This window comes from Canis lupus, chromosome 3, assembly GCF_003254725.2.
Source record: "Canis lupus dingo isolate Sandy chromosome 3, ASM325472v2, whole genome shotgun sequence".
NCBI lineage: Eukaryota > Metazoa > Chordata > Mammalia > Carnivora > Canidae > Canis > Canis lupus.
The window spans coordinates 415,232-439,477 of NC_064245.1; the positions used below are offsets into that span (position 1 = coordinate 415,232).

The 24,246-nt window shown below is 49.7% G+C and overlaps 1 protein-coding gene and 1 long non-coding RNA gene across 6 annotated transcripts in view; one reads left to right on the forward strand and one right to left on the reverse strand.

Annotated features, from left to right (window-relative positions):
* EPB41L4A (erythrocyte membrane protein band 4.1 like 4A) overlaps positions 1-24,246 on the forward strand; it is a 180,716-nt gene that overhangs the window by 42,884 nt on the left and 113,586 nt on the right. The gene's annotated exons all lie outside the window — the stretch shown is intronic.
* LOC112653763 (uncharacterized) overlaps positions 16,180-24,246 on the reverse strand; it is a 32,284-nt gene continuing 24,217 nt past the window's right edge. For 4 of the 5 annotated variants that reach the window (XR_003132502.3, XR_003132501.3, XR_007409503.1 and 1 more), the window contains exon 5: positions 20,314-24,068. This is a non-coding gene — a long non-coding RNA (uncharacterized LOC112653763). Of the gene's footprint in view, positions 17,005-20,313; positions 24,069-24,246 lie in introns of those variants that run through there. The other variant, XR_007409504.1, reaches the window with a different exon arrangement.

Sequence of the window (24,246 nt, forward strand, 5' to 3'; positions counted from 1 at the left end):
AATAAATATAAACATATATATATTTATTTTTTTTAAGATTTTATTATTCATGAGAGACAGAGACACAGGCAGAGGGAGAGGCAGGCTCCCTGCAGGGAGCCCGATGTGGGACTCAATCCCAGGACCCCAGGATCACGCCCTGAGCCAAAAGCAGACGCTCAACCGCTGAGCCACCCAGAACCCATCAGAGTGTTCCTCAGTTTTTAAAAATGTAGTTGATTCCTTGTGTATGTTCCTCATCCTTTTCCTCATCATTCTGTTTCTTCCATCAGTGCAGGTGTCAACACAGTGAAAGAGGCAACTAGCACCTTAGTATTACTAGGAACACAGTTTTGACCACGTGGACCCCCTAATGGATCATACTGTGAAAGTGCCTTTGTGCGTGTGTGCGTGTGCGTGTGTGTCTAATGATCCTCTGGTTATTTGTGCCCACTTCTGTGGTTACATGATAGCGGTACTTGTAGCTTCAGTTGCTTGGCTGTTTGCTTAGTGTTTCCTCAGAACTATGTGTAGAGCTTAGCGGTTCAATCCATGTTGTGGTTCAGGACACAGTTGGGTTACTGGTTTTGTGTCCAACCTTGATTTGGAGTTAGGGTCAGACCTACAGCTGGCTATTTGGAAGACAACTGTCAAATGCCAAATCTTGGGTATCCATCCTCAGATCCTCCACCTTGATGTTTAGAAAACTATGAAGAGAACTGGGGATTTAAGAATTCAAAGCTGTAGCCTGAGAAGTCTCAGGATTTCTGTGGCTAAAACACATGGATTGGTAGAACAGGGAAATGATGATATGCACTAAAATTTATTTATTGTTTAATAAAAACAATTTATTTTTTATATTTTTTTTAAAAAAGATTTTATTTATTTATTCATGAGAGAGAGAGAGAGAGAGAGAGAGAGAGAGAGAAGCAGAGACAAAGGCAAATCCCTCCCCTGAAGGGAGCCTGATGTGGGACTTGATCTGGGAACTCCAGGATCATGCCCTGGGCCAAAGGCAGGCACTAAACCACTGAGCCATCCAGGGATCCCCTATTTTTTATCTTTATTTTCTTTCTTTCACTATGTGGAATAACATAGCGACATGATAAAGCGTTGAGAGTAACATTTCTGCGGGATGGTGGTATGGCTGCCAGGTTTCTGTTTATGAACCTTTAGGCATCTTAGGAGTTGTTTCTTGTTTGATTTCTTTTGTTAAGTAAAAACATACAATTTGTTTAAGGGATCTTTTCTATCTGATGTTTGAAAATACCACACTTCCGTATACCTGTGTGAATAAATGATGTGACATATAGAAACACTGAGAATCTTGGAAAGAGAGAGCAAAAATAATTGTGGAGTGCTGTGGTTAATGGACTTGTTCCTAGTATTTCTAGTAACTTGAGATTTCTGGGCAAATGAACTGATCCCATCAATGAAACCAAAGAACTGTCTACCATCCTAACTCTTTAAAAACGAAAATACCAAACTGCTCATAGATACATGTTTACACTGGAAATTTGAAAAACACAGAAGGGTGCAACAAGAAAATAAAAATCCTAGGCTGCCTGGGATGTGTGTGTACACATTGACCATTCAGGGCTCTAGGGAGCTTTCTGGGATGATGGGGACATTCTCTTTTTTATCGGGCTGTGGGTTACCTGGGTATATTTGTCAAATTCATCCAATGGCATTCTTTAGATCTGTATATAAATTGTACTGTAATACAGAAGAGAATCGCACAGTCAGGGATAACCATGGTCAGCATTCTGTATATTTCCTTATAGTATTTTTAAAAAGATTTTATTTATTCATGAGAGACACAGAGAGAAAGGCAGAGACACAAGCAGAAGGAGAAGCAGGCTCCATGTAGGGAGCCTGAGGCGGGACTCTATCCCGGGACCCCCGGGGTCACACCCTGAGCTGAAGGCAGATGCTCAACCACTGAGCCACCCAAGCGTCCCCTAGTATAGTATTTTTTTTTTAAGATGAGATCTTAACTGTGCTCATTGTGTAATTGCTTACTTTAAAAAAATTAACATTGTGTCAAGAATTTCCAAATATCGTTAAATGTACATTAAGTATATTAGCCACATTGTATCTATTTGCCAAATATATCCAGTTTTATATAATCAGTTGCCTATTGTTGGATGTTTTGGTTGTTAAAACCCTTCGCTTTTGTAAGTAAGACTTACAAAGTTAATTGCACAAAACTTTTTACTCAGCTGTGGATATTTTGTGTGTGTGTCAATGTATTCTAATTGGGTTTGATTCCATTTAATTCAAGAACCTGTGCTTGAGGGCCATTCCAGACGTGCCCCTAAAGGAGCCTATCGTGTCAGCGAGATAAAGTGAGGTCGAAATGAAAATAGTAACGCAAGTTGTTACAGCATGTGAGTATTCTGTGTCTCAGGAACTACGGATTTTGACAAAATAAGATTGCATGGGTGCAAGTGACGACATAATGTAATAGTTGCTGTCTATTGGGACTTAGGGGTAGGCACTGTGTCCGGATATTCTGAGCTGTTCTTTCACAGGGGCTAAGTGAGGTGTAGGAAAAAGACATCCTAAATGCTGCAGAGGTAGACTGTATGTTAGGGCTTCCCGAGGAACAGAGCCGCTGGGATGTGTGTAGGAAGAGATTGCTTGCAGGGAACGAGCTGCTGAGCTGGGAGTCAGCTACTCTCTCTCAAATAAATAAATGAAATCTTAACAAAGACTGAAGAACTAAACTTTTATTTTTAACTGACTTATAGAGCCACCTGTGGCTAGTGACTGTCCTAGTGGAGAGCATGGCTTAAGACAAGTTTTTACATGTTGTAACCCAAATCCTGTTATCTCACCCGGATTTTAGTAGCAATTCCTTAATATCATAAAAATATTCAGGCAAGTGAGCGTCGCCAGCTGTTTCATAAGGGAAAGGGATAGATTCTGTTTCAGTAGCCGGGGCCAGGATACAGGTAAGAGCCATGCGCTGACGTCGGCTGGTGTGTGGCTGCAGAGCCGTAGGTTGTTCTCCTCGGACACACTGTTGGTTAACAGCACTGGGTGGCTTGTGCTTCGTCGGTGGAGTGTCTGCTCAGCTGGACGGCATGGCTCGGTTGTGCCAGCTGAGTGCTGGCCGCGGGGTCCAGAGAGCCTGGCCTCGACAGGCCGCCCTCGGAGCCACCACCTCACCCTCGGGGCTGGCTGCCCACCGCCCCCCCCCCCCCCCCCGCCCCATGGCGTGCAGCCCCCGGAGAGCCCGGTCTCGATGGCGGCGGCCCCAGGGTGTCGGCGCTCCTCCCGGACACGGGGATGAGACGTGCGTCCGGAGCCTGAGCGCGCTGGAAGCCGCAGAGCCGGCCTTCGCCAGGGGTTTTCCGGACTGTAGGGGCTGCGGGTGGAGGAACGACTGGGACCCGGGGAAGCTTCATGCACGTAAGAGGCTGTTCTGGGCCGGCGCGTCTCAAGGCCGTGTGTGCTCGGCGCGGCTGCTGCTCTGAAGTGGACTTTGATCCCGCGGGCCACATTCCGAACATGACAGTTTTATTTAAAGTCACTGAAACGTTACAGAAAGCTTCTGAGAAACCTGCCTGGAATCTCCCGTGGCCAGAAGTGCCGTGGGCAGTTCCGAGATAATTTGTCTTCCGTGGGTTCCAAGGCATTTGTTCGTGCTCCCGAGGCGGCTGCCACAGGGGCCCTGTGCGACGGGTGTGTCCCAGGTGCCGCGGCTCCATGCACAGCCTGGGGTCCACGTGCATGGAGCCCCCCGCCGGCCTGACGCGCCCCACAGATCCTTGTGGGTGCCGGTGGTTGCCTTTCTGCAGGTGTCAGCTCTGCGCTCATTCGGCTGAGGTACCTGGAGCTGAGTGTTCTTGCTGCAGGCCTGCAGGCCACCAACATGCGGACCCCCCTCCCCCGGGCTGCAGGTCCCTTCACGGGTGTCAGATTAGGCAGGGGACTGACTCAGCCTTGGGGTGGTTGCCTGGCCGAGAGCGGCCTAGACAGTGTGCCTGGTGCTTGCAGCCCTGAGACATCCCTGACCGTGGGCTGGGCACATGGTATGGCTCTGTGCCTCGCGGCGGGAGGACAGAGGACAGGGAGAGGCGGAGGGCCGGCGAGGGTGAGGGTGAGCGAGGCGCGGACGGTTTCTGTTGCCTGTATAGCCAAGGGGACGCTCCTTAACGAAGAAGGGCTACCAATTAACCTCTCTTTTTTAGAAAATGAAGTTTTTAACCTTTTTTTTTTTTTTTTGTATGTGCCTTCCAAGAATGTTTCTGACAATTTTATAGTTTCTAACTGCAGATAATTTGGGGTAAGCATTTGTTTTAGGAGTTATTTTTGTTCCATTCCAGAGGGTGACATTGATATTTGGCTTTAAATAAAGGCATTTGAAGGAAACTTGCTGTTTTTTTATTTTTAATAAATTTATTTTTTATTGGTGGTCAATTTGCCAACATATACAATAACACCCAGTGCTCATCCCATCAAGTGCCCCCCTCAGTGCCCATCACCCAGTCACCGCTGCCCACCTCCCCTTCCACCACCCCTAGTTCGTTTCCCAGAGTTAGGAGTCTTTCATGTTCTGTCTCCCTTTCTGATATTTCCCACTCATTTTTTCTCCTTTCCCCTTTATTCCCTTTCACTATTTTTTATATTCCCCAAATGAATGAGAACCTTGCTGTTTTACGTTTGCATACATGATACTGTCACGCTGTCTTCACCCGAGCTAAGTTGATATGCGGAGTTTTGGATCACGGCAAAAAAATATTTTTCAGTGTTTCTTCTTAGATACAGGGCTCTATCTTTCGAGTATTCTATTTTTTAAGGCACGTGGTTAAGGAGGCACAATATAGCTTTTAATATTTTAAACCTTTGGATCGTTGGATGTGAGCTCTCAACAGAAGTGTTTATAATGGTTTACATGCCTTGTTAATTCGTGAGGTCATGAAATGTGTAGGGAATCCTGTTACTGTGGTATTTAGTTGGCAGCTGAAGTGTCCTAGACCTAAAGCTACGTTCGACCTCTGTTATTAAAATAATTTTAAACCAAAAAAAATTTTATATGGACATGCACGCACCCCATAGGTGTCTGTAGACTTGTTCCATGAAGAATCGGTTACGAGGGAGGTAAGCGACATTTGGGTCCATTTCCAGGGGGAAGAGTGTCCTCAAATACAATGAATTGTATATGCGATTTTTGGAACTTGATTCATTGAATAGATTGGACTGAAAGCTATCAAGTGTCCTTGTGCCCAGCTCTGGGGACAGAGCAATGAGCTAGCTGTCCCTGAAGCTACATTCCGGTGGGAGGAGACCATTCATTACACAAGGGAAAAACAAATGCACGATAGTCAGATGGAGGGGGTAGGAGTGTTGGGTGGGGAGGATGGAGCAGTGTTTGGGGACAGCCTTTCAGGTGCAAAAACACTGGGACAGGAGCCTGAATGAAGTTAGGAGGCAAACCATCTGGCTCATTGATGGAGAGAGAGCAAGCATCCTTGCAGAGTGAGCGATAGGTAGGGGCCCTTGGGTACGTGTAATGGATACCGATTTATGAACGGCATTGAGGGTTATTTTAGGGCTGAGCGAATGTTTTGGGTTTGCTGGCTGAACTGGATCTTTATCAAGGGAGTGGATAAAGGACTAAGGTATACACCGTTTTAAGTGGATCTTTTGTGGGACGCCTGGGTCATGGAGCCTGCTTCACCCTCTACCTGTGTCTCTGTGTGTCTCATGAATAAATAAATCTTAAAAAAACAATGAGTGGATCTTTTGCAAACAAAATTCACATCACAAAATGAGGTTGGCAGAGAGGTATATGTGGTTGTCTTGGAACTAGTGAAGGTAAAGATAAAACCTTAACCTGGTATTACATAGCATTTAAAAAATTGTATTCTGCTTTTTTTTAAGATTTTATTTATTTATTTATGATAGACATAGAGATGAGAGAGAGGCAGAGACACAGGCAGAGGGAGAAGCAGGCTCCATGCAGGAGCCCGACGCGGGACTCGATCCCGGGACTCCAGGATCACGCCCTGGGCCAAAGGCAGGCGCTAAACCACTGAGCCACCCGGGGATCCCCGAAGGGATCTGTTTTTATGACTATGTAGTCTTTCCATGAGAACCAGAAAATCTTTTCTTATTGGAAGAAGGTGATCCAAGCATTGTAATGGGTTGAGTTGTGTAGTTACAAGAGATAACTGAAGTCCCCACCCCCAGGCCCTATGACTGTGACCTTAATTGACAATAAACAGGGTCTTTGCAGATGACCAAGTTAGGATGAGGCCATTAGGGTGAGTCCTAATCCAGGATGACTGGGTCCTTAAAATAGAGGGAAATGTGGACACAGGGAGACATGAACAGAGGGACGACGGCGTGAAGATGTGGGGACAATGCCACCTGCCAGCCAAGGAATGCCAAGGCTCCCAGGAGCTGGAGAGAGGCGTGGGTAGATGGTCCTCTGTGGCCCTCAGAAGCCACCAACCCCACAATGCCTTGGCCTGGGGCGTGGAGCCTCCGGAGCCTTGAGAGGAAGGCTTGGGGTGTGCAGGCCACCCTGCGGCTTTGGGAAACTCATGTGGGCTGTAAGGAATATTTTGTTTTCTTCTAAAGCTGTCAAGAATGAAGAGAGAAGGTAGACCTGGAAACACTCTGCGTATCCTGGCAGCTGGACGGGCCCAAAAGAGGGCAAAGAGTGCTGCCCACACGGCCCCGTGGGGCCATGACCTTGCACCCTCTGGGTCTCCCCCATCTGGCCAACGCCCCGTATTTGGTCGTTCATTTCTGCACCTCAGGCAGGTAACATGCTCTTTGGCAGCGGGGCAGCCCCGTGGAATGTGGGGCTGAGCGAGTCCCCAGTGGCCACGCCATGTTTCTGGGACTGCTGTCGCTGTAGGATGGTTTTCCCATTCTCCGCCCTGGTGTTTTATATGGCTGTTGTGTTACAGTGACACCGAAGGATCGTGAACCGAATAAGCTTCCTTGTCACTGAGGAGCTAAAATGTAGTAGGGTCGCGCCCTCCGAGGGGGACCCTGGAGCTGTGTGTGTGGGGGGGTGGGTAGAAATTGAAGACGCTTCCTTAAAAGCGAACCTGGAAGGCGCACTGTCGGCCTTCAGCTGGGGCCGGGGAAGGTCGGGGTCCCCCCACCCGGGGAGGCCTTTTCCTGGAGTCCCGCCGGGCGGGTTTAGAGTGCCTGCGGTTCAGGGCCTTGAGGTGGGCCTGTGCGATCATCCGAGGACGTGGACGGCTGGGAAGACGGGATTGTGTTTGAGTCCCGGCTCCGTGGCCTGCTGGCTGTTTGACTTTAAGTCACTTAGTCTGTAGGTTTCAGGTTTTCCTGCTCTGAGAGTTGGTGTGACCGCACTTCTAGCCTCAGAGGACAGAGGTGGAGAGCCAGGTGAGGGGTGGGTCACGGTCGGGGTCACGGTCGGGGTCACAGACAGGGTCATGGTCGGGAGTCATGGTTGCGGTCAGGGTCACAAGGTCATGGTCGGGGGTCGGGGTCATGGTCGGGGTCATGGTCACGGTCGGGGTCACAGGGTCATGCTTGGGGGTCATGGTTGGGGTCAGGGTCACAGTCAGGGTCAAGGTCAGGGGTCAGGGTCACGGTCGGGGTTATGGTCATGGTCATAGCCATGGCGGTGGGTCCAGATGTCCACCGAGATGGTCCTTGTGCAGTGCTGTACGGTCGTGGCTGCTCACCTACGTGGTCTGTGATTCCTGGACAGTGTCAGGAATGATAGAAAATCCAGGCAGGGGACGTGGTGTGAAACAGGCTCCACCTGCCTGTCCATGTGTGGGGGAGTGGCCAGCTCTGGTGCCTGGCCCGGGGCGTGGGGACGGAGACGCTTGTATCCTGGCTCCAGCCCTGAGTTAATGGGTTAAAGTCTACAAGCACCTAACCCTGCTCAAGAGATTTTTTTTCCTCATATTTCTCATTTGTTTTGATTAGATTGATAGGGTCCCAAAAATGAGAATGGTAGTGGTGATATTTTCTGCATGTGAATCTTTACCAGGTTCACCCTTTCCTGTTGATTCTTGATCCTTGGGGGCTGGACGTGGCCGAGGGGTATTGCGTCACGTACGGACCACCTCTTCTCCGCTCAGTCGGCCGACGTCTGGGCTCGTCCCGTGGCCTAGCTGCCGTGGGCCTTGCTGCTCCGGTGCCCCGTAGAGTCGCTGTGTCTGTGTCCTTTGGATAAAGCCCCGCGTGCACCTGCCGGCCGCAGGGTAGCTGCCGTCTTGGCTTCCCGAGGAGCCCGCGCCGCCCTCCGCGTGGCCGTGCAGCCTGCATTCCCTCCGTGGCTTAGGAGGTCTCCCGCTCTCCGCCTCTGCACTAGACCCGGAGAGTGTAGACGGAGCGGGTCGAAGCGCACACGGAGGCTGGCGGGCGCTCGGGTTCACGCGTGGGTGCTCGCTCTCTTTACTTTAACCGTGGTTGAGACATTGGGCTGGTCCTGTCCTGCCACGGCTTCCTGCCCCATCACGTGGTTGTTCCCCTCGAATCTGAGCCTGTTCAGAACGGAGAGCAACGCTCAGCACAGAACTCACGCAGCCCGGATGTGAGCTGTGGGGCTGTTTTTTGATTGAAAAAATAATGAGCTCTAAAAATAATAAAATAAAATAATAATAATGAGCTCTATTTCTACTTATTTTTTCCCCTCAAAAGTAATTTAGTGAATGTATCATGAGGTACCTTTGCTGTTCAGTGTCGCAGAGCCTGGGGAGCGCAGGGGGCCCCGAGGGCACCCCACCCCCCCCCCCGCCCCCCCGCATGTGCTGCTGTGTGCGTCCTGAGGGCTCGTCCCAGGGACTCTGGGCGGCTGCGACTTGCTCTCGCGAGCCGGCCTGTGCATGTTGGTAGGAATCCCAGATGCATTTTGCAGATGAGGAAACCGAGAGCGACCGTGATTCAGCAGACTCGCTGGTGGCCCAGGCGGAGGGGGGCCCAGAGGGCTGCCTCCCTCTGCTGCCGCAGTGACCTGGAGCCATTGACTGTGGGGTGGGTGGGGGTGGGGAGAGGCCCCCCAGCGGGCGAGGCTTGCTCGGGTGCTCGGTGCCCCCACGGTCTCCCTGTGCTGCACGGAGGGGCCGTGTTGCGGGGCTGCCCCTGGGGCGAGAGGCGTGTCCTGGGGCCACGGCCAGATGCAGTCAGCACGGGGCCTGGTGCTGCTGCACGAACCCTGAGGCAGGAGGTGCAGGCTCCGGGTCCTCCTTGACAGATGCCTCAGCGTCTGGGGCTCTGCAGGCCCGATGAGGACTGGGGGGGTCACCGGGCGGGCTCGGCGCGGGGTTAGCAGCAGGTGGGGAGGGCCTGCACCAGAGAGCCGGGCCCGGGGCCACCAGAGCCACCTCCCTGGCCCTGCGGCCCACGCTTGGCACCCGAGCGCAGTCCTCCGGAGACACTTCGGGAGGTGCCGTCCATGAAGACGTAATATGAGCCACACATGTGACTCCATGGCCGCGTTCAAAGGGGTGGAAGGAATCTTAACGACATATTTTATTGAATCCAGTGTATCTAAGATATTTCAGCGTGTATCCGGGTAACCGTGACTCTGTTCCGCCCTCAAGCCTGTGTTTTGTATTTTGCGTTTGTGGCACATGTCCCTTCGGGGTGTTTCTGGGGCTCGGTGGCCGACCATGCCTGTGGCTCCCGCGTGGGCCCCCGAGCTCTTGGACAGCGGCGGCTGATTAAGGCACATTTCCCAAGTTGTTTGGAGACAAAGACCGCGCCTCTTGGCTTTTGTCAGCATTTCACTGAACATTCTGGTTTAACGCCCTTTAGAATGGAGAGACTGGATGGGCTGTTTTCGTAAGCGCCACAGAAAAATCAGCCTTTAAAATCTGTGCTGTAGGAACTAGTGATTGACATGAAAAAAACAATTCATTGTGTGACTGTAGGTGATGAATCTCCTCTACTACATTTGCGTTTCCTTCTTTTTTTTTGTCTTAGTACTTACTGCATTTATTTTGTGTGTGTGTGTGTGTTTCGTTCTAATGTGTTAACTATTTCACCCCCCCAAAAAAAAGAATCCAAGGAATTAGAAAATTACTAAAAAATTAGTAAATTTTTCTTAAGTGCGTTGCTACTTGAGGATCAAGGAGTATTAAAATTTCAAGAAAAAGGTTAATAGTATAATATCGTTTGATTAAAATTTGATTTTTCTTTTCTTTTTTTTTTTCAATTTGATTTTTCTCATGACTTTTTGAGGAGAACGGATTCCTTAGAGTGTTAACCCAAAGGCATTTTAAGTCCGCTTGCTTCCCGAACATCCAGCAGGTGGGAGACTGGGATGGTGGGATCTGTTCTGGGGCAAATTGCTTAGGTTAGATCTGTTTCATTCTTTGCATAACAATAACCAAAGTCACTTCCTTTTTTTTCTTTTTTTTATTCATGAGAGACCCAGAGAGAGAGGCAGAGACACAGGCAGAGGGAGAAGCAGGTTCCACGCAGGGAGCCCGATGCGGGACTCGATCCCGGGTCTCCAGGATCGCGACCTGAGCCAAAGGCAGATGCTCAACCGCTGAGCCACCCAGGGATCCCCTCTTTATTCCTTATATTATTTCTTTGGGAAAGTCAAACTGTCAAGTGGGGATTATTTTAATGTTTTTATTATTTTAATAATCTTTCTCTCCTGCTAATTTCTAACACCTTTTTAAAGGACTGTAAGTTGCCCAAATGTCAGAAATAAAATGAGGATATGAGCCAGACACAAAACAGATGGCTAATGCAGATGGCCCGTGACAGCCGTGCACTGCGGTGAGCAGGCCAGCTGGGCCCCACTGCCAGCCCGGCGCCCGGCCCACCCGCCCTCGCTCTCCGTTTCTCGGCCGAGTGCCTGGCCACTTGCTGGGGTCAAGGTGCTTCCGTTTACGACCAACGTCCGATGTGCGCGGTCCCTACTCCGACAGAAAGAATGTCTTGCTAAGCCGCTGTCTGTAGTTTGGACGGTTCATCTTGAGAAGTAGCTTTAGAAAACTGTTCACGCGCAGAGTCGTTGACCCTCGACATGCAGAGTCCTTTCTTTATAAAAAGTCTCGTTGGTTCCAGAATGAAACAGACTTTCTTTCCTTTAAGGAAGGCTTTTCTAAAAATTCCAGCCCAGGTCCTAACCACGACCCGTGACTGCTGCTGAGGGTTTTCGCAGAACGCAGAACTTGCACGGTGCAGGCATGGAGGCAGCGTGGGTCATCTGCCTGGCGGAGCCTTGAACCTGGGGAGCCGGGGAGGGAATGACGAAGTCGGCCTGGAGACGGGGAGCTGGCTGGCATGAGCGGAGCTCCAGCCTTTGCACAGGGCCAGGGTGCCGAGCCCGGGGGAGGCCAGGAGGCCGCGGGCGCGGGGCCAGGACCCCTCCGCAGAGGAATGGGGAGTTCGGGGGCGTGCATGGCTGTCGGTGAACACCTGTTCCCTTTGTCCTTTCAGAAATTTGAGGTGAAAAGAAATTCTTAAAATTATCTCTGGACGATGGCACGGCCAGCGGCACCCGAGGCGAGGGCGGCCGTTGCCTTTCCTGCGAACCGGGAGGGCCTGCTTGACGACAGGGCTCCGCTGAGCAGCGGGGTGTGGTGGCCACGTGGAGGCCCGCCGTCGTCTTGGGGACTAGGGGGATCCCTTCTGGGTGCGGGGTGAGGCGTGCCCTCAGGAGGGCCAGATCCTGGAGGGGCTCGTGGGTAGAGGCGCGCGGGGAGGTTCCCCGAGACCTAGGTGCAGCTGCATGCCGCCCTCAGTTTGGGCGTCCGCTTGGAGGGGCCCTGAGGGGCTCAGCAGCTCGCCTGAGGTCACAGGGGCGTCAGGAGCAGAGCCACCTGAACCCCGGTCCCCGGCACCTCTTCAGCTGCCTCTGGACACCACCCCGTGCTGCTCTCCTGCCACCAAGGGCCTTCCCGCACCCGCTTCTTTTCTTGTTCTAGATGTTCAAGAAATTGAAAAATCTGAAATTTCGAAATTTGAGGTCACCAAAGCAAAACATGCTGTTGTACTAAGTAAAAATGACAACAAAAACACCCAGAAGGGGCACCTGGGTGGCTCAGCGGCTGAGCATCTGCCTTCAGCTCAGGGCGTCACCCCAGGGTCCCGGGATCGAGTCCCACATCAGGCTCCCTGCATGGAGCCTGCTTCTCCCTCTGCCTGTGTCTCGGCCTTTCTCTCGGGGTCTCTCATGAATAAATAAATAAATTTTTTTAAAGCCAGAAAACCAGAGATGCATAAAGAAAAAAGTTCATAATTCCTCATGAGCCATTTAAGTCACTAGTTTGCTTTTGTGAAATTTAAGTGAAATTCCTTCCAGGCATCGGGTCCACTCAGCACATGTATCCAACACTTCTCATCCGCTTGTCGCCCAGTTTGTCACCTGGTGGATGACGGCCCCGTGCTCAGGAGCTCTGCTGTTGATGGCCCTGCGGGCGGGGCCAGGCGCTTTCTGGGAGCACTGCCGCTGCTCCTCCACCCCCCGTTACCCCGCTGTTCGTCACGTCTCATCATCCGTCCCTCTGTTTGCCTATGTGGTCTTGCGTCTCTACCCCTCTCCTCATGAGCCCGGAGGTCCTCGCCTTTCCGTCCTGCTTGCGGTTCCTTTCTCACCTGATCTTTCCAGAGCAGTGATCATCAAACATCCTAGATCAACATTTACAGGTTAAAATAGTATTTCCTCACCTTGGATTTTACTGAGACAGGTTGGATTTTTTTTCTTTTTTTCTTGATCATTGTTTTTTTGTTTTGTTTTGTTTTTTGTGTTTTTCTTTTGTTTTTTTTTTTTGTTTTGTTTTTTCCCTGTAGCTGTTTTAATAAACATTGCAATGACAAACTGTAAGTTCCTGGGCATATTAATTTCATCCTGTTACATCTGCTTCCCCCCTTCTTTGTTTTCCGTGTCGTGAGCTCTCCGTTTAGGTGGAGCACGTTTCCCAAGATTTCCTCGGGTCGGGCCTATTGGTTGGGTAATCTCGTAGCCCCCGGACGCTCAGAAAACGGTCTCTGTCTTCCAGGACAGGCGAAGAGCACGGTGGTCGGGCTTTTTCTGTCCGTAGAGCCTGTTTGACTGTCCTAGGCTCTGGCGTCGCCCACAAGGTGTCTGGTGCTAATCTGATTTTTCTTCGTCCGTCCTCTGTTCAACTTGCTGGAATGACTATAATCTGCAGGGTCTCCGCTGGCTCTGCCGAGACCGCAGGATGATGTGTAGGCGAGGCCAAGCCAGCTTGACTGCTGCAGCAATAATGACCTTGCGTGCTTCAGACGAGGGAGGACGGAGATGGGGAATGAATGGGGTTTATTAGGGTTCGGTGACAAGTGGTTCAGCGCAAGGACATGGAACTAGACAAGATGTTGGGTGAGGTGACCTAAGCCTGGTAGGCTGAGGAAGGAGTGTTGACTCAAATGAGGAGCAGTTGAGCTGTTTATCAGATGGATGGGGTTTTGGAAAGTTCTGGAAACAGTAAGATTTTGGGAAACTTCCACCTTCCTGGGTTGGAGTTTGTTGAAATGGTGAAGTCACGGTAATGCACGCACCAGGGTATGTGGTTGCAGGTGAATTTCCTTCTCAGCTTCAGGAGTTCACAAGCCTGGGCACGTGCCTTTTGTTGCCTCGTTAGTGTTGTCTGAGCTTGCTTGGGAGCCCTCGGCCCTTCTTTCAGCTCAGGGAGGTTTCTTTTGTTTTGATCTCCACCTCTCTCCCTTCTATTTATTTCTTCTCCATCCGTTACTGTTTCTTCCCCGGGAATACCTGTTTTCTGTGTGTCCTGTCTTCCGATTACGTCTTCCATGTCTCACACTCTTGCTTGCAATGTTGGATCTTTGAGGACACTGAAGGGTTTTGTTTGTTTGTTTGTTTGTTTTGACACTGAAGGTTCTTAGTGATGGCCGTGCCTTTTCCATTTTGTCCATTGGAACTTTAATTTTTGAAAAAGATTTTTATTTATTCGTTTGAGAGAGAGTGAGAGCCAGAGAGAGCACAAGCTGGGGGAGGTTCCCGAGCGCGGAGCCTGACGTGGGGCTCGGATCCCAGGGCCTTAGATCATGGCCTGAGCCTGAGGGCCTGAGCCTGAGGCAGCTGCTCGACCAACTGAGCCACCCAGGGGCCCTGAAATTTTGATTTTAGAAGTCATGTTACTTGGTCTTAGGAAGCCTTTTGTGTGTGTGTGTGTTTTAAAGATTTTATTAATTTATTCGTGAGAGACACAGAAAGAGAGGGAGAGACACAGGCAGAGGGAGAAGCAGGCTCCCTGCAGGAAGCCCAACGCGGGACTCAATCCCAGGACCCCGGGGTCACGCCCTGGGCTGAAGGAAGACGCTCAACCTCTGAGCTGCCCAGGCGCCCCTATAATGAAAATACTAACAAAGCCTCACTTGATCTTCTAAACTCGAAATTACCTCCAAATTAATTTCATCAAAAATCATGTAATTTTAAAGTCGGGAAGCTGAGTGTTTATATTATAGCCACACCTTGGGCTGCTTTACCTGGCGAAAGAAAAAAAGATAATTTTTATTTCGTGTCAGTTGAAAACCCCTAGGCGCTGGAACTTCAGCAAATTTTTAGCAACTTGCTATGCTGTTATTTTAATAGTTGATGTTATATTTTGAGAAGCTCTTTTTGAGAAACAGGTACCCGCCCCCCCCCCCCCCCCCGCCAAGCAGTGCTGTATCTGTGGCGCGTTCGAGCCGTAGAAGTGCTCCCCAAAGCCGTAACTTGAAGCAGAAGTCTGAGCAGGCAGCACTGGAAGGGCTGAAGGTCACCCCGGAGGCTGTACTGCTAATTCAGGGCCGAGCCTGGGCCGGATGCTGTGGATTGCCAGTATCGTCATTTTTTGTTTGTAAAACAAAGTAGTGATTTAGGCCGTTATTGTAGACTGAGGTTCCCTAAGAGCATCCTCTGCTTTTCTTTTATTCCTGCAGCTCAACGGGTCGTGGACCCGAGGGTTCCTGGGGGGTGTCCCCTGTCTGAGGTGCCAGGTGGGCACCGGGCTCTTGCAGGGAAGGCGGGACAGGAAGCGGGGCAGGGACCGCCCTGGGCTTGTGGGGTCCCCAGGCTCTGCACCTCCGCCCGGGCTCCCCGTGTCCCCAGCCCGCCCTGCCCGGCACCAGGTGGCCTATCGCCCCCCCCCCACCCCCCCGTGGTGCCGGTGCCGGTGCCCCACGGGACGCACCTCAGCTTGCCCGAGGCCCCGAGGCCCAGCAGAGCCCAGGGGACCCTGCTCTTGGGCGTGAAGGACCCGTGACAAGGAAGAGCAGGGACAGTCAGGAACACGGGAGCGGCTCCAGCGAGGCATTCAGGGTCACCCCGGGAGCTCGCCCCTTGAAAGCCCCACAGCGACCCAAGAAGAGACCGAGGGCCGAGCAGGCGGGAGGAAGCCGCTGTGGGACCGAGGAGCTTCGGGGGTGGACAGGCCGGGAACTTTGGGGTCTCCGGATGGCAGAGGGCGAGACTTTCTCTTGAACCATTTATTCAGAAATAATCGTGAACTGAAAGAAGCGTTGCGGGCAGAGCGCAGGCCGTGGCCCCTGTTCCCCGCCGGTGGGTCGGCACTTCACCGTGGGGACGGCCTCTCTCTGCTACTTCTTGATTCGTGTATCTGTGAACATGTTCGTATATTAGAATTGCCCCGGGGGTGTGATCCTACCCTTCCCTTCCTTTTGTCGCTCACGTTCCCCAAGGTTTGACTGGAGTCCCCCCAAGTTAGCTCCTGTGTTCTTTTGAAAGGTTCCCCTCATTCTTTGAGAACTCTTTTCCCATTTTCTGTACAAAAAAAATTATTTTGGGCTCTTTACCTTCCTGTCTCAGCCTCATATTCATCTGTTTTCTAAGGAGGGGGCGAGTAATGGTGTCTGGAAACCAACGGTGTGGGTGCTGCGGTCCTTGGCACCGAGGTGCCTCTGCTCCCGGGCCCTTGGCAGGCGGCCCTACAAGGGAGTGTGCATGTGTGCAGAGACCTGTATTGCCCGTATCGTGTGTGGTGTACGAGAGTTTTTATTTCCCAGCACTTTACTCTTAAAATTCCATTTTTCATAAATGGAAGCGTTTTTGTATTATATGGGTGGATATCGTGCAAGATAAAAAAAAAAATTCCTCTTCCCCATGCTGCAAAAAATTCTAGCAAAATGAGGACTTGATGATGATAATGTATTGAGATGCCACAGGAGTCTGGGAACGTGGGCTCTGTCTTATCCAACGGGAGCCCCACTCGGGAGGAAGAAACATCAGTAACAAATGGGAATTCCTAGTTAAGGAAACCAAATATTTATTATGTTCACAATGGAGACTCCTAAGAGTCCCAGATAATAGGCTAGTGCCGTGATCCGCAGGGACAGGCTTTGAGGTCTGCCCGGGATGGAGGTGCCAGGGGGGCTCCAGTGCAGGGAGGTTAGAGGTTGGGCACGCAGGGCTCCCTAACTGGGAGCTGTTGCAGCTTTCCCATCTAACCCGTGTGTTGCCTAAGGTGTGTGCGGCGACAGACAAGAAGTAATGAAGCATGTTGGGGGCAAGCTCTGCATAATCTTCACGGAAGTCTGCGTTTCCAGGCTGAGAACTGAGTCTGACCATTGTCTGGGTGTCTGTGGTTGTTCAGGTGCATGACAAACTGCCCAAACTCGAGCGGCTTGACACGACAGCCACTGTATTATGTATTATGCAAAGCACGTAGGTGCAGACATGGAGCAGGGCTCGGCTGCGTGAGGTTTCTCCATGTGGTGCTGCCTGGGGACACTTGTTGGTATTGATGGTGCAGCTGTGCTGTTTGGGATGTCTTGGCAGGACACTGGAGGGTGGGCCCAGCTGAGCCCCATTCCTTCTTAGTCTCAGGTTTTCTCCGGATGGTCTCTTGAGCTGGGTGGTTTGGCTTCTTTCATGTCGCTCGAGGGTTCCGAGACACCATCAAGGAAGCAGACAGTTGTTTTAAAAGCTACCTTGGAACTGGCTTAGCAGTGCTCGGACGACGCCGTATCAGGGGAAGCGGCCATAGGCGAGGCCAGAATCAAGGAGGAGAATTAGACCCACCTCTTGATGGGAAGAGAGTCAACAAGTTAGCCGCGGTCTTCACTGCCCCATACCTGGGAAAAAAAGGAGTTTGGAAAAAAACAACAACAACAAACAAAAAAATAAAAAACCAAACTGAGTTTGAGGTGTGCAGACTTTTAAGACCTAAACCTTCTGGGGGCACCTGGGTGGCTCAGTCAGCTAAGCATCTGCTGTCAGCTTAAGTCATGACCTCGGGGTCCTGGGATGGAGCCCGGTGTCGGGCCCTCCGTTCACCAAGGGGTCGGCTCCCCGCGCCCCCCCCATGCTTGCACGCTCTCTCTCAAAGAAATATATAAAATATTAAGAAAAATCCAGCAAAACCTAAAGATTCTAACCAAAATAGGATATCGATTGTTTTTAGTTGTTTATAATTGTTAATAATATATAGTACAGAGGTGCTTGGGTGGTTTGGTGCTCAGTTGGTTAAACATCCGACTCCTGATCTCAGCTCAGGTGTCCATCTCAAGGTCATGGGTTCAAGCCCTATACTGGGCTCCAAGCTGGGTGTGGAGCCTACTTAAAATAATGATAATAGTAATAAAAAATATAGTACATTTAAAGTTTTGGAATCAGCTTTTCATCATTCAAATTAAAGTTTAAATATTATATCTTAAGGGGTTATATATTTCTAAACATAGATCTTTGGCTTAACACGTGTCCTGCTCTATAAGGTTCAAGAGGTTAAAGATGATTGCTTAAACGTCCTAAAGTTGTTAATGATTTCACAAGGATTTCTTTTTTTTTTAGGGATTTATTCATGAGAGAGAGGGAGGGAGGGTGGGAGGGGCAGAGACACAGGCAGAGGCAGAAGCAGGCTCCATGCAGGGAGCCCGACGTGGGACTCGATCCTGGGTCTCCAGGATCAGGCCCTGGGCCGAAGGCAGCACTAAACCGCTGGGTCACCGGGGCTTCCCTCATAAGGATTTCAGGATATTTGAAAATATATAACCCATTTTTCCTTTTTGTTACAGAAAAATCAAGTCTTAGGTTGTGAAATGTCTTATATTGCCCGAGGTTTCACTGCTTATCTTACTCTGATCCGTAATGAATAGAATGGATTGATAGTTTCTGTTCACTTTCTGGGTCTCTCATTACCTATGAGATTTTTTTTAGCTCAAAGGTTAAATTTCAAATCAGATTTAAAGAAGAATTGCAAAGAGTAAGAGAGTTCCTGAATACCCTTCACTCAGTTTCCCTTGATGTTGACATTTATATAGTCATGTTGTATTTATTAAAACCAGGAAATAATACGGTCAATTCACTGTACATAATACCAGTAAGTAAACCATAGATTATTTTTGGATTTCAAGTTTTTCCACTGATGTTCTCTTTTCCGTCCAGAATCTAATTCAGAATACCATAGTGCATTTAGAAAGATTAATTTTTGAGATTCATAACATTCATGAATTGAAGACCTTTAGAGGACGTTCGAGCCAGACAGGAGAAATATAAAATTTTGAGTTGTGTTATAGGCATATCTATTTCTTGGACTTAATTGTTTAATGCAAATTTGATGAAACTAAGGAGTCTGCTTTATATTAGTTTTGAAAATAGCTCCCTAGTCTGGAAATTCTTTTTTTTAAATTATTTTTATTATTTTTTTATTTTTTTAAATTTTTTTAAAAAAATTTTTATTTATTTATGATAGTCACAGAGAGAGAGAGAGAGAGAGAGAGAGAGTCAGAGACACAGGCAGAGGGAGAAGCAGGCTCCATGCACCGGGAACCCGACGTGGGATTCGATCCCGGGTCTCCAGGATCGCGCCCTGGGCCAAAGGCAGGCGCCAAACCGCTGCGCCACCCAGGGATCCCTAGTCTGGAAATTCTGATTTTTGTCAGCAGAGAATGCTGCTTTCTATTATTTGGTCTCTGAGCTTCCTTGTGGATGGCTTGTTTTTCTTCTTTTGGTTGTGTTTTGTTACTAACAAGATTTTTGTGAACCGTTGACAAGATCTGTAAGAGGCAGAGGTAGATGTTTGTTCGAGGACAGTGAGTGGCATCGGTTCTATTCCTAGAACTTCGGGTAGCTAGCCCTTGACCTGTGGGCAGCTCTCTCAACTCCTGGGCCCCAGTATCCTCCTCTATAAAATGAGGAAGGTTCACGTGTCTCCCCAAATACATGAGAATCAAGAAGAATCTATTTTGTAGTATGTGTCATCAAGAATGCACCCTTGTTGGGATAGGAGAACAGTTCTCGGGCTTTTTCTGTCTCAGGATTTCCTCATGTGCCTTAGAATTACGACCAAGGCTTTTGGTGGCTGTCAGTTAAGTGTCTGACTCTTGATTTTGGCTCAGGTTATGCTCTTGGGTTGTGGGATCGAGACCCGATTCAGGCTCTGTGCGTAGTGGGGCGTCTGCTTGAGATTATTTCTCTCTCCCTCTCCTTGTGCATGCATTCTTGTCCTGTCTCTCTCTCAAATAAATCTTAAAAAAATAAAAAATATAAAAAAAATAAAAATATATAAAAAAAAAGAATTCCTGAGGACCTTACAGAACTTTTGGCTGTGAGGGTTATCTCTATGTATATTTATACTAGAAGTTAAAACTGAGAAATTAAAAAAAAACATCTAAACTATTTCATTTTATAGATTCCCATTACATGCCAATGTAAATATTTTTATAAAGATAGTTGTATTTCCCAAAATAAGACAATTTCCAATAAGGAGAGGGACATTATTCTTACATTTTTTGCAAATTTCTTTAGGACTCAGTTAATAGAAAATGGCTGATTGTCACATCTGCCTCGTGCATTGTGTGTCGTGAGCTCGTACGCCACGCAGCCTCTGGAAAGCTCTATGCTTGGGTGAGAGAGAAATGATAAGTAACTGAGGGGAGTTCAGTTTCAGCCCGGCTCCTGGAGCACGGCTCGGAGCCCGGCCGAGGCGCCGGTGGTGGAAGCCAGGGAGCCGGGCCTTGGCTCTGCTCTGGGGCCGGGCCCTGCCTTCCCCATGTGGCCCCGCGCCGGGGCTGGCGGTGTTGGGGGCCAGCTTGGGTGCCGAAGCGCCCTCCCCTGCGGCCCGTCTGTAAAATGGGGATAAACACGCCGCGGTTCACTGAGCCCTCGCGGGGCGGACGAGGTGACGCCAGGACGTGCCGGCCGGTGCGGCCACCCTCCCGCCTCTGCTGCGCTTGAGGACGAGCGGGGGGAGTGGGAGAGGGGCTGGCAGTGGGGCGGGCGCTGGGCCAGAGCGGCCGGGCTCCTGCTGAGGGCGCTGCCCCCCCCACCCCGGCTCACCCCCCGTGGGGCCTCGGGCCGGAGCAGGGCCCGGAGCAGGGCCCGGAGCCGGGCCCGGAGCCCTCGCCCGTGGGCTGTGCTTCCAGGGAGGGAGGCCGTCTGGAGAGGCGGCGAGGGGAGGACGGAGGCCTCAGGCAGCCGGGGGTGGGGGGGGCACATGCAGCCCTGCCCCAGGCCGCGAGCTCCCCGGTGCACAGGGCCCTAGGCCGCGGGCCGCCCCAGAGCAGTGAGCGCTGCCGACAAACTTGGTTGTGTGGAAAACAGACGTAGCACCTTAAGGAACAGACATTTTACTTTTTTTTTCAAAAATGATTTTATTCTTTTATTTATCCATGAGCAACACACAGAGAGAGGCAGGGACACAGACCGAGGGAGAAGCAGGCCCCACGCAGGGGGCCCAACACGGGACTCCATCCCGGGACCCCGGGGTCATGCCCTGGGCCAAAGGCAGGCGCCCCACTGCAGAGCCGCCCGGGCGTCTCTAAACATTTTACTTTTAGATGACTAAAAGGGATTTTTCCTTCTAGATTCGTCACTTACAGGGTAAAGGTGACTCTTAATCAAAACCCGTCAGATGGGGGTTAACAGTCCTTGGTCTGAGAAGCAGGTATAGTGGTGCCTGAGGATCTCTCCCCCATGCTCCCACTTTACCTTATCCTAACAGGCCTGAACTGGAAAAAAAAAAAAAAAAAAAAAAAAAGAAAGCTAAGAACGGTAACTTGGTTTATGTTTTCCCACAGAACCTGGAACACGTTATGTTAAAAACACTAAATAAGAATATAGTGCATTTCTAAAGGCGTAACATTAAAGAATTTTTTAAAGGGTTCATTTCTCCTTTGTGAAGGAGCAAACTGCCTGAAATGCAGTAGTTATCATTCTGTGCAGCTGGTAAAAACCTGCCCTTCTGGTTTGTAATGTCATGTTAATCTGCAAAGGTGTTATTACTCATTGGAAGAATTCTTTGTTCTGGCTGAAAGCCTCACTCATGGTATTTTCCAAGGAAACGTGTCCTGTTTGGGAGTCTTTCTCAAGATTTTAAGCCTCTGGTAGCTCTGTTCTTTCCAGAATGCTGCTGGTGTGTCAGTAATAAAAGTAATCTGTCTCTATTTGCTGAGATTTAAGTGGCATCTAACCCACAATCCAGAAATATGTCACAGGCATTTACTCTATTTGAAAACTAAGTTAATATCTTGTAAGAGTAAGTGAATTTTTTCCCGAATGGAGTTGGAAAAAGCCAGGTCCTTCTTTTCTTCATTTTCTTCGTTCTCTGCCTCCAATCCAATCTCTTTCGACTTCCTTATGATAGAAAAACAAAAAACCTGTCATATTTATTTTATTGCATAAAGAAAAATATATATTTCTGTATAAGATTTTTATATAAAAGTGTAAACAGGGCCCCTGTATTTTGCCATCGCTTATAAATTTCAAATCTAAGACTTCCTTCTTACACTGCCTTTGGAGTCCATTGAGTTTGTTGGAATTACACGACACTGAAACAAATGTTGGACTAAAAGTAAACCGTGCAGCTTTGACTTAGCTGAGCAACGAGGTCAGGATAAGTGAATCCATCCATCTCTTGCCTTCGTAGGTGTGACTGGTCGGGAAGATAGCAGTCTTCATGACGGACAGGACCGAGGTGGAGTCACAGGCCGCCACGTCCCCAGCCCTTCCCGGCCCTCTTCTTGGTTGTTGGCTCCGACTGGTCACTCAAAGAGTTTTTAGGGAGTTCTTACCATGCGTCAGTTCTTGAACTGCGTGGAAAGGGAGTGTGTCCTCAGCCCCTGCCTTCAAAATGTATAAATATTATTAGGAAAGTGAAGAGAAGCATGCAGTAGCTTTAATAAAGGCAGAGAATAGTTTAAGCCTCAGAGGCAGGCAAGCATGAGAGGTTGGGTGGAGGGAGAGGCCCAAGGTTGAGGAGATAAAGAGGGGCTTCGTGGGGGTGGTGACATCTGAACTGGATCTTGAAGGATTCAGCGGGGTTTTGAGGACGCCAGGGCAGGAGAGAGATTCCAGGCAAGCCGCTTCCTTTCTTGATAGCTGTGTTGCCGCTCGGTTCATTCTCTCGAGTCTTGCTTGGCGAGCTCCATCACGTGCCTGAGCCCACGCTGTGAATTTATTCGTCTTTGTGGAAGTTCCCGGACCTGTCGCGGAGTGCTGTGATCGCAGTTTTATCTTACTTTGTAGCATCTTGATGAGTTTCTCATTTCGGTAAGACTTCTAGAAATGATCAGAAAAAAAAAAAAAAAAAAAAAACCCAAAAAACTGATGGTGCTAAACACGATCCCGTTCTTGGCTTCTTTTTCTTTTTGCCAAGTACTCAAAGAGGTGTAAAGTGAAGAAAAAAATTTTCTTTAAACTTAAAATGAAACTAACCCATCTGACATAGGAGTGAAGCCCCATGGCTCGGTGTTTTAGGGACTTTGGGGATGTGTAGCCTCCACAGGGGTACGCGTTGGTCTCTACTGACTGGGGCTACCTGCCCAGAGAGCTCGGGAAGAAGTCAGGTCAAAAAGGCTGAAAGTAGCTTTTTTGGGGTGGATGGAAAGTGTGAATTATTCATCTATAAACGTCACCATAGGGCAGCCCAGGTGGCTATCAGTTTAGCGCCGCCTTCAGCCCAGGGTGTGATCCTGGAGACCCCGGATCGAGTCCCACGTCGGGCTCCCTGCATGGAGCCTGCTTCTCCCTTGGCCAGTGTCTCTGTCTCTCATTAATAAATAAATAAAATCTTAAAAAAAAAAAAAACCAACAACAAAAAAAACCCAACATTGACGCTCAACACCGCATCCCCGGTCAGCTCTGTACCTTTTCCCTCCTTAACGCCTCACACTACATCAGCCGAGTCGGTGGAACAGCTACCTCTGTGAACAAAAGCAGGTAATGACTAGTTTCCACTTGGCATCCTTTTTCTTTTAAAGCCTATTTTAATGCAAGTAGAATGCGTGCATGGTAACTAATCAAATGTGTGAAAAAGCTTGATAACCAAGTCCTCCTTTGTCCCACTTTCTAGGAGTTTCTTAGTTACTGCATAGCCCCAGGACTTCCCCAAGGTTCCACCGGTTGAGGACCTGCTTCCCTCACTGGCGTGCTTTGTATCACGTTCTGGGCGCATCCTGTTCTCCGACGTTCCTTAGCGCGCTGCTCCCATCGCCGGGGCCTAAGCGCTTGCTGGCATGGGACGGGTGCTCAATCCGTATCTCACGGCCCTTTCATCGCATCATGGGTGGTGGTGTCCTTTTCTAGAGATAAGTCCTGCAGTTGGCCCGCTCCCTGCCCAGTGTTCTAGCTCTTGCTTTGGCCCCCACGTCTGTTCTCTGTCGTGTCTTAACTTCTCTGTTCAAGGATGGCTTCTTCTGAACCGGAAGGCCATCAGTCTCAGCTGCAAAATACAGGCCACGGGCAACCTCTGCGAAGAATCTACGGGAAGAGTACAATTACCCATAAGAGCAGGAGGCATAAATAATGGAATACAAATTGGAGCCAGGGTGATTGGCAGTGGCCAGTTAGGGCAGGACTGGGAGAAATGGGAGCTGGTGACGTGGACCCCCTAGGCTGGCGGCCCGTCGGTTGCTGGCGCTCATGGCTGGACCCACGTCATGTCACGGTACGGGAGGTGGTCTTCACGTGCACATGTGCCAGAGGTGGCGACCGAAGTGTAGCATTTCTGAGGTCCACCCGCCTCTGCTCCAGGTTCCTGTGTCGCTGCACAACATACAGGGGGGATCAGGAGATAGTGGCGTTTCTTTGTAGATCAGCTCTGGACTCGTTGTGTGGCCCTGCATGCTTCCCTGGGGGTTCTCCGTAGAGGACAACGAGGAGCTGAAGGGTGACCGTTGTAAAGAAGTTTCAGCACCAGATTCTGCACAAACACAAAACTGTTAGAGAGGATCGACAGACTATGTTCTGATATTTTTGGAGGGATGGTTTTGGCAAATGGTGATTCCTTCTGTGCACAAAACTTCTGCTATTTCCGTGTACTTCCCAAACTGCTAAGCTGGTTTTCCAAGCTTTCTTTGGTATGTGTAGACTATTATTTA